The 10674-nt window shown below is 36.2% G+C and overlaps 1 long non-coding RNA gene across 1 annotated transcript; it reads right to left on the minus strand.

Moving 5' to 3' along the window:
• Positions 1-4244: 4244 nt before the first annotated feature.
• Positions 4245-8322, minus strand: LOC116866431. The gene is made up of 2 exons (XR_004382384.1): positions 8267-8322; positions 4245-4473 (listed from the first exon to the last, which is right to left on the minus strand). It is a non-coding gene; the product is annotated as an uncharacterized LOC116866431 (long non-coding RNA).
• Positions 8323-10674: the final 2352 nt, after the last annotated feature.

Below are 10674 nucleotides of genomic sequence, written 5' to 3' on the forward strand. Positions count from 1 at the left end.
CAAGTATTTATTAAGTTCACAGGAATCAAGCAATTTAACATTGAATACATATAATGTTACTGATTTTAAAGTAAACTTTAATATAGATATCAATTTCTATATACTATCTTTGATTGCTATAATTTCTCTTGAAATTTTTCCAGAAAGTGCTCCTTCTCATTCCCAGTGAAGTGGTTATAAATTTCCTTTGCTTTCTTGCATACTAAGAAGTATTAAGTCTAAGCCTCCTTCCAAATGGTCAACACTTTCTAGATTTTATGACTTTGACTCGTTTGTGCCTAAATCTCCAATCTTTCCAATGATGCAGAATAATCTGAATGCTTGAGATGGGAAAAGCTTCATGTAGCTTTTGTAATAATTTCTGTATGTTTTTCTCAACACTTGGGCTAAATAATTTTCACTCTTCCTTTGATAAGTTTAGGCTGTAGCACAAATCACCATCTTGTCCAGGCAGGATTCAGCCTCAACACCTCCTCACAAGCTCTGGAGTGCTTCCTTTCTCTCCCCACAGGATATATTACAGAAGTCTTTGTCCTGGTTCTGACATTACTGAGGTTGTTTAGCAGTTTAATCATTCATGGGCTACTGAGAGGAGCTGACCTCTTGCGATGCTGCCTCGCAGGCATCAGAAATTAATATATTTATCTTTTTATCCCCATTTTTTTGGATATATTTCTGCTCAATTTAAGTGAGGACTGCCCATTAAAGAAAACTGATAAATTGATGGCAAGGCTATTTTAAGACACTCTCTGTTCTGGATGTAAAAACAAGATGATTATAGGGACTTTGGTATTCAGATTCATGATGTTAGCCTGAGTTCTCTTTACTATTTCAGTTAAACAAGTATTATTATAAAGTTGGAGGTGAGAGGCTTTATTAGAAACTCAACTTCATTCCATCTCTAAGAACTATGCAAATTAACCAGGTGCTTTTTTCAAAGGTATTATAGCTCTAAGAACATTGGACAACCCTGGCTCCCGAAAAGTAATAAGATTTGACATATCCCTTTATAGGGTAGGAAGAAACAATAACAATTTAGATACTTCCCTGCCCCATAAAAGTCATAGATTCTTCAGAAAATAGATATATTTGATATTGGTTTCCTGTGCTCTTTGGCCCAACAGAAGAGGTTGTTTTAATGTATACAATCACCACTTAGGAAGCTTGCTAAAATGCAGAGTTCTGGGCAATATTCCCATATATACCAGTTCAGTAGGCCGAGGGTGGGTCTGGGATATAAATTTTAAACAAGCTTCCTAGATCACTCTATTGAAAGTGTTCCATGGGCTATATTTTGAGAAACATTGCCCTAAGGGATAGAATGGTCAGTTGTTTCATGATATCCCAGGGATTCCTACAGTCCCTCCCAGCTGTGTAGAAAGGGAATAAGGTGCTTTGTTATTAGTGCTCCAATAGGTTTTGACTAAGATGGAGAAAGATGGAGGAGAAAGGGCTATTTACTTATGGGTTCAGATCCCCCCTGCCCCCACCAATGGTTTTACCCTTGACTCTAACAAGGACATGATTTGCAACATGGAAGTAACATCTGGCGGCTTGGCAGTCCAGAGTGTAGCTTAGTGTTTGCCCAAGCAGAATTCAGTACCATTTGTGGGCTGGCACCCAGGAATTACAGTTGGTGAGAAGAGTTAAAACCTGCTTTAATTGCTCATGATGCTTTATGATCACGGTCAGGTCATTTATCAGACTCCTACATTTGTCCAGCATAATTTCTGTTCCCCACTCTGAGCTGTGATTTTAACAGATTGTTTCCAGCCAAGGTGGTAGCTGGAGATAGGATGCTGATTCACTGTTAATTAATTTCAGCTGGGAAGAGAACCACAGCAGCCAATGTCCTGTTTTATGTCATTGTTCCGAAGATACTTGGATGGACAGCGCTTTGCTTGCTTTGTTCTCACCTGTGCTTTGATTGTATTCCTTTTCTTCTGTAAAATGTTTCCCTTAGTATTCCGGTTGACTTGAGTGCATAATATTTACTATTAACTAGAATTAGAGTAGTAAAGCAAAGCTTGCAAACTGGAAATCCGCTTTTTGTGAAAAGTCAATGTGGATGTGCAATGTCTCAATTTTCCATAGAAAAATAGTTTGGTAAATGTTGTGTAGATAAGTAAATCTCATTTTGCCAATTTTTTCATATTTCTGTTTTTTCCCTAGGTCCAATAGGATGAGTTGGCTAGAAAAATTAGCAAAATGAATTTTAAGATTCAAGTTGTATGTGATATAAACTAGGCTTACAGACAAAAGCTGAGCAGATAAATGAGAGCTGGATACCCCTTCTCAACAGAAAAATAGAGGACTAGCATATTACTAATTTTGTTATGGTAGCTGACTTTCTTATATGTGCTTCATACAATGAAAATGTACCAACAGACAAGAGGAGTTGCTCTATAATATACAAAATATGCTGTTTTAGCTTGGTACTAAAAATAAGCAGGTGACATCACTTTATGCAGTAGTTGAAGTCTGGAAAACATGTTTGCAAATAGAATTTTTATTTAAAAAATCACATATTAAATTTTCTGGAGGTGGTCCTCTAGTGATTGTTTTTTAAAGGAAAGCTAGCAATTCTTTTCATAAGTTCAGTCCTAATGTTTCCATTTGAAAACAGTATCATATATGAAGGGCCAGGAGAATGTCACCAGGCCATCCAGAGACCTGTATTCCAATCTCATCACTATTTCATGACTTTGCTATAGAATTAAGAAGATTGTATTAGATTATTTCTAAGAACACACTCACATCTAAAATTTCAGGATTCTAATCTCAAGTTTTCAGTGACTGGTTTTGTTCAAAATAAAGGAGGATTAAGACTTAACAGATGTTAAAGTATTCTAAAGCTCTACCATCCATTCCCATAGCCACTAACCACATGTTAATGTTAAATATGGTTGGTCCAAATCGATGCACACTGTAAGTGTAAAGTACACTTTGGACTTCAAAGACTTACTGCAAAATCTTGTAAAATCTCTCATGAATTAATAAGTTTTATGTTGATTATATGTTGCAAAGATATCTTGGGAATATTGCATTGAATAAATCATATTCAAATAAATTCCATGTATTTCTTTTTTAATTTTTAATTTGAACCTAAAAATTTAAATAATTTAAATTTAGGCAATTAATAATGATCTAATATATTTAAAATAGAAAAGTTTTGGCTCACATTATATTTTTATTGGACACACGGCTCTAAAGGGATAGCATATCCTACAAAAGAACCCTCCCGAAGATCGTAGAACTCTCCCTGTTACTCATGGACAGCCTTAATGATATAGAAGAGGTTGTTTGAAGATTAAAACATTATTTTCTAAAAGTATAATTCATTAGTCGTGTGAGGCATATCACCACAGCCAAGTGAGTTTAAGCAACGCTGTGCTCCACTTACTGATTCGTTAGCCTAATGAAAGCTCAACTTTAAGTCACCGGGTTAATGAAAGCTACTTCTTTCATGTGAATCCACAAATTCATCTGAAACAATCCTCTTATTTTTAAATGATAACTGGTAGCATTCTATAGACTCAAAAAAGTTACTTTGGGACATGCTATTGGATTAGATAATTCCTAAACCCCTTTTGTCTGTTGTGGGTTTACAAGCAGTTTATAGAGGCTCATCCCTTACAAATTGTACTTACTTCTTTGTATGCATGCTTCTTTTCTAAAAAAGCCTTCCCCTCTTCTACATAAATTATTTTCTTTCACTTTTCTAGGTGATTTGAAATATTACCAGTTAGGTGTGCTTGTGTTATCAATCACCCTTTTTAAAGAATTCCTAATTTGCCCCACTCCCCAAAGAAGGTATATAGTCAAAGGTTCAAGATGGTGGGGAGGGGTGGAGAGGAGGAACATAATGTGTGGGAAGGCAGCAGGAGAAGTGAGGGATTCTGAAAGGTATTTTTCCTTTTTGAAATGTTACGTTTAATGTATTTCTCACCAAGAAAAGTGCTGTTATGGGTTAAGCAGGCTGCTATGGACTAGCTGGGGAACCTAAATATGATTTATAACTTGGCTTTCCAGGGAAATTGCATCCAGCATTCCAAGAAGCCAATTTACAAGCAAACATTAGGAAAAAAAATTGTAAGTTGGACACTACCAGAGTATAGATTGACTCAGTAGCTCAGGGAAAAAAAGCAATCAATATCCTTGATTTACTTCAATACCTTGCTTCTCACAGTATGTCCCTTGCTTTCCCAAACAGTAAGGAGAAGGGAAGAATGACAGAACACGTGTATTTTATGACAATGTTTATTGGATCTCATAAATCATAAAAGGGTGTCAAGAAGTATTGTCAAACACATCCAGAGGTTACTAAATAGTGAGGTTTTTATTCTTAAAACTATCCCTTCATAAAATAACTAAATAATTTTCTTCTCTCATAAAAAATGTCAGGAAGAGATAGACATATGCACATATGCACTCTCTCAAACTCAGGAAGCTCAAACACTCCTTCACAGGCTCCTAAGGAAAAAATTAAATGATGTTTGATTCACTAGAATAGAATGGGACATTCACATGCAATGGGCCTCTGTTGACTGGAGTTATTCAGCCAAGGAGGCTGAAATGGTATAGGATTATGTAGAATTTAAATGAAACCATTATTTTATTTTTTTTTTAAAGATTTTATTTATTTATTTCACGCAGACAGAGATCACAAGCAGGCATGAGAGGCAGGCAGAGAGAGAGAGGAGGAAGCAGGCTTCCTGCAAGAAGAGAGCCCGATGTGGGGCTCGATCCCATGACCCTGAGATCATGACCCGAGCCGAAGGCAGAGGCCTTAACCCACTGAGCCACCCAGGTGCCCGAAACCATTATTTTAAAAGTAAAATATTGACCATTTCTTAGGAGTGGAAAAGATGTAAATTAAAAACCTATTCTGAGATGTTGAACATTTGTTTTAAATAAACTTCAGGAAGGTGTTCTTTGACTTGATCCACTTGCTGAATTCCCAAATGAAAGACAGGTTTTTTTTTCTAAATTTTTGAGATATAATTTGTATATAATAAATTAACCAATTCCACATTTACAAATTGATGGGTTTTAGAAAGTGTATAAAATCCTATAACTACTGCTACATTTATAATAGAACATACTTCCATCACCCCAGAAAGTTCCCTTGAGTCCCTCGGTGCTCTCTTCCTGTTACCTTCAGACTCTGGTGACCACAGATCTGCTTTTACTATTGTTTTCCTTTTCTAGAATTTTGTATAGATGGACTATTACCATATGCAGTATCCTGTGTCTGGCTTCTTTTACATAGCATAATGCTTTGAGAGTCATGCAGTAGTTTGCTGTGGTCAGTGTTGAATGGCATTTCATAGTGTAGATACACCACAGTTTGTGTATTCATTCACTCGCAGATAGAAAGTGGACTTGTTGCCCAGCTTGTGGGTTTTTTTTTTTTTTTGAGGGGGGCAATTATGCATAATGCTGCTGTAAATGTTAGCAGACAGGTCTTTATGTAGACATAGATTTTTATTTATCTTGGGACATAAGAAAGGATTGCTGAGTAAGTACATGTTGAAATTTATAATAACTGTCAGCCTGTTCTCCCGATTGGCTGGACCATGTTCATCCCCACTGATGATGTATGAGAGTTCCAGGATGTAGACATTCCCCCCAATATGTGTATCATCAGTCTTTTTAAAAATTCTAGCCTTTCTAGTGGGTGTGTACAGGTAATGGAGTATCTTTAACTTGTACTTCCCTAATGTCTGATGATGTTGAATGTCTTTTCATATAATTGTTTGCCATTTGTCTATCTTCTTTGCTGAATTATCTATTCAAAACCTTTAACCAGTATTTTAACCAGACTGTCTGTCTTATTATTGAGTTCTGAGAGTTCTTCATATATTCTGGATATACATCTTTGGTGAGATATGTATTTCCCATATTTTTCTTCTTACCTGACTTGCTGTTGCATTTCCTTAAAGTTTCTCAAAATAATAACTTTTTAACTTTGTTTTTATTTGTGCTTTTTTGCTCTAAGAGATCCTTGCCTAAATCAGAGCCACAAAATTTTTCTTCTATGTTTTCTTTCTTTTTAAAATTATTATTATTTATTTATTTGACACAGAGAGAGCTCACAAGGAGGTAGAGAGGCAGGTGGGGGGTGGGGGGAGCAGGCTCCCCATTGAGCAGAGAGCCCAATGTGGGGCTCGATCCCAGGACCCCAAGATTATGACCTGAGCCGAAGGCAAAGGTTTAACCCACTGAGCCACCCAGGTGCCCTTCTACTATGTTTTCTACTGGAAGTTTTATAGTGTTAGTTCTTTTATTTAGGTTAAAGATCCATTTAGAATTTAAATTTTGTATATAATACAAAGTATGGGTTAATGTTTATTTATGTATTTTGCAGACAGATATGCCATTATTCTAGCATCATTTGTTGAAAACAATATTCTTTTTCAATTGAATTATCTTTGTACTTTTGCCAAAAATCAATCAGTCTTACGGGGTGGCTTACTTCTGCTCGATCTATTCTGTTCCATAGATCTATATGTCTATCCTTACAATAATAATATGTTATCTTGATGGGTATAGCTTTATAATAAGCATTTAAAATCAGGTAGTTTAAGTTCTTTAACATTTTCCTTCTTTTCAAAAATTATTTTGATTATTCTAGGTCTTTAGATATTGGTTCAATATCAGTTTTAGAATCAGCTTGTCTACCTTACAAAATAACCTGCTAAAATTGTGACTGGTGAGGTGTCTGGGGAGCTTAGTCAGTTAAGCATCTGCCTTAAGTTTAGGTCATGATTCTAGGGTCCTGGGATCAAGCCCTGCATCAGGCTCCCTGCTCAGGGGTGAGTCTACTTCTCCCTCTCCCTCTGCCCCTTCTCCAGCTCAGACTCTCTTTCTCATTCACTCTTCCTCAAATAAATAAATAAAATCTTAAAAAAATAAAATTGTGATTGACATTTTGTTCAATCTGTAAATCAAATTAGAGAAAACTAACATCTTAACAATATTGAGTCTTCCAACCCATGGACATGGAATATCTCTGCATTTATTTGTAAATACCTTAGGATTTTCTATGCAAATGGTCCTGTTAACTGCAAATGAAAACTATTTACTTCTCCATTCCCTCACCTAATTGCACTATCTAGAACCTATAGAATAATGCTGAGCATATGCATACTTGCCTTGTCCCCTTTCTTGGGGAAAGGCCTTCATCCTTTCAACATTAAGTATGATGTCAGCTTCAAAAAGTTTGAAGCTATGTTTTTTCAGAGTGAAGAAGTTCTCCCCTAGTCCTAGTTTGCTGGGAAATGCTTGGCCTCTTCAAACTGATTTTTGTCTCCTCAACTCAGTAAGACTACCAGGCTCTGTTTGGGTATATACTACTTCCTGCAACTTGCCATTTGGCAGTACACTGGCATGATTTCAGTTTACCTCATTTTTTTTCCCTTCTCTCTGGGATCATTGTAATGCTTGTTGTTCAAAATCTGGAAACCATTGTTTTATATATTTTGTCTGATTGTTTTGACTTGTTTAATATGTAAGGGTAAATTTGGTATCTGTTACTCCATCATGGTAAAATGAATGCTATAAATTTAACACTGAAAATAAAATTCTATTCCTACTGAGGCAAAGTAAATCTTGCTTCATTCAGTCATGAAAATGAAGCTCAGCTTCAAATAACTAGTAGTCTTAACTTGTTTAGGAGTGGCATCAGCAAGATGGCTGAATAAGACCTCCCTCATAGGTATCCTCCCTGCAATAATCTGGCATTTATCCATGGACAAAGTGCCTTTGTGGGAACTTTGAAAACCAGGTAGGAGATTTGGAATCCATAGTTCAGTCTAAGACTGAGGATGGCCATTTTGAGAAAACAGGCTCACAACCAGGTGGCTGATTTGCCAACTACAGTTACAGACACAGAAACAGGCTCCACACCTGTGAGAACTCAGTTACAGCCCCCTTTGGTTTTAAAGTCTATCATCCGCAATATAGGCTAAGGGACCCAGGAAGAGTCACAGACACCTGTGTGTTGGGTAAAGACATACAGACCTCAGTGCCCACTGTGGACCCTGACATGCCCTGTGAACAGTCTCCAGCCCCTCTCAGCTGTGGTCTAGGAACCCCTGGAGGTAAAGCCCACCGAATATGGTCAGACTGAAAATTCTGAAGTGGCCCTGTAACTGGGGTCCAGCCCATCCCATCCAGTCCATGGGCCCCTGCTGGAGACACTCCCACCTGCATACCTGGAGGTCCTGAAAGGGCCCAATACTAGGCATAAGCTCCCTCTTACCTGTGTCACAGGGAGCTGACAAGGAAAGGCAGGATAAATTCCAATCTGGGCCTCTAGAGATCATAAAATGGCCCTAAATGCAGAAATTTTTTAAATAAATAATATTGGAGAAACTAAATATTCACACACAAAAGAATGAAATTGAACTCTTATTTTATACCACTCATAAAAATAACTTGAAGTGGATTAAAAACTTAAATGTAAGGCCTGAAACCATTAACCTTCTAGAGGAAAACATAGAGAAAACTCTTTGACATTGCTCTTGGCAATGAATTTTTGGATATGACATCAAAAGCACAAGCAACAAAACCAAAAATAAACAAGTAGAACTACATGAAACTAAAAAGCTTCTATACAGCCAAAGAAACAACAGAAAGAAAAAGCAACCTATGGAATGGGAAAAAAAAATATTTGCAAGCTATACATTAGATAAAGTGTTAACATCCTATATATATAAGGAACTCACAGAACTCAATAGCAAAAATAAAATGAAAAATAATAATCCAAATAAAAAATGCGTAAAGAGTCTGAATAGAAAAATTTCCAAAAAACATGAAGATGGGCAACAGGTACATGAAAAGAGGCTCAACATTACTAATCACCAGGAAATGCAAATAAAAGCCACAATGAGATATCACCTCATACCTGTTGGAATGGTATTGTCCAAAAGACAAGAGGCAACAAGTATTGGTGAAGATGTGGAAAAAGAAACCCTAGCGCAGTGTTGGTGGGAATGTAAGTTGATACAACCAATAAGGAAAACAGTAGGGAATTTCCTCAATAAATTTCAAACAGACCTACCATATGATCCAGAAATCCTATTTCTGGGTATATATCAGAATGAAATGAATTCACTATCTCAAGGAGATAGCTGGACCCCCATGTTCATTGCAGCATTATTTACAATAGCCAAGATGTGGAAACTAGTGTTCATCAATCCACAAATAGATTATTTTAAAAAGTGAGATAGATACATACATACGCATATTTGAATATTATTTAGCTAGAAAAAAAGGAAGAAATCCTGTCCTTTGTAACAACATGGGTGGACTTTGAGGGCATTAGGCTAAATGAGTCATATAGAGAAGACATATGTTATATGATCTCACTTATATGTGAAAACTAAAATAAAAAGTCATAGAAACAGATTATAGAATAATGTTCATCATAGGTGGGGGCTAGGGGAGATGGGGAGATGCTGGTGAAAATCTCCAAACTTCCAATTATAAGATGAATAAGTTCTGGGGATCTAATATTCAGCATGATGACTATCTTAACAATGCTGTATTATATACTTGAAAGTTGTTGAGAGAGTAAATCTTGAATACTTTCACCACAAAAAAAAAAGGTAATTATGTGAGGTGATGAATATGTTAATGAACATTATTGTGGTAATCATTTCACAATGCATACATGTACCACATCATTGTGTTGTATACCTTAAACTTATACAATGTTATATGTCAATTGCATCTCAATAAAGCTGGAAAAAAAGGGGCACTGGTTTCCAAGAATAACCAATAAATTTTCCTTCAAATTCCATTTTGGAACCAACAGTTGTATAGTATCAAGGCATAGTAATACCCAAACCTAAAAACTTGTTCTTAATGTTGATCACCTAATAGGAGCTATTTTAACATATTATCAGGCTCAATTTTTAAATATCATGCCTCTGGAGCATGAATAGACAAATAGACCAAATGAAATGGACAGTTCAAAAGCAGACATATATGTATTGCTAACCATAGCATTTCAAATCTATGGAGAAAATATATTTATGTCGTTTTTGCCCCTTCAGAATCCTCCAATAACTTCTTAGCTCAGGACAGCTCAATTCAACATTACTCTGATTAAATCTGGCCCAATGAACTGTCTACTTCCTTATAATCTTCAAAGTGGACATAAGCTGGTTTAAGAAGAAATCTTATTTGGCACTATCCTTTGAACATCAATTGTTTTGTTTATCCATGTACAGGTAAGTATTACACATGTTATTTGAAAGAAAGATCCCGAATTATGGGTTCCTCCCCAGCGCTGTGAGGCATGCAAACCCAGTATTTAGAAATAAAGTTTTTTGAATCTTGGAAGAAAAACAACTACAAACAGCAAATGTTGGTAGTGGTAGTGTGGTGATAACAACCCATTATTATTCAAGAACACACAGGTTTCCATCATTAAAATATTCTATTAAAAAACCCAACTTATTTATAACCTTCATTTGTGGAGAAGCCTGGGGCATGAGAGGAATAACTAAATTATATTTGTGCAATCTCATGTTCTTCTGTAATTATCCGTTGGCACGTATGCCCGTGGTTCTTTGAATTTTTAACGTGTCTGGATTTGTACATGTACATCTAGGGAAGTTGCTGGTGTTGTTGACTGTGAATTTCCCCTCCTTAGTGTTTGAC

The sequence above is a fragment of the Lontra canadensis genome, unplaced genomic scaffold (assembly GCF_010015895.1).
Source record: "Lontra canadensis isolate GAN:19392208 unplaced genomic scaffold, GSC_riverotter_1.0 scaffold9, whole genome shotgun sequence".
Lineage (NCBI taxonomy): Eukaryota > Metazoa > Chordata > Mammalia > Carnivora > Mustelidae > Lontra > Lontra canadensis.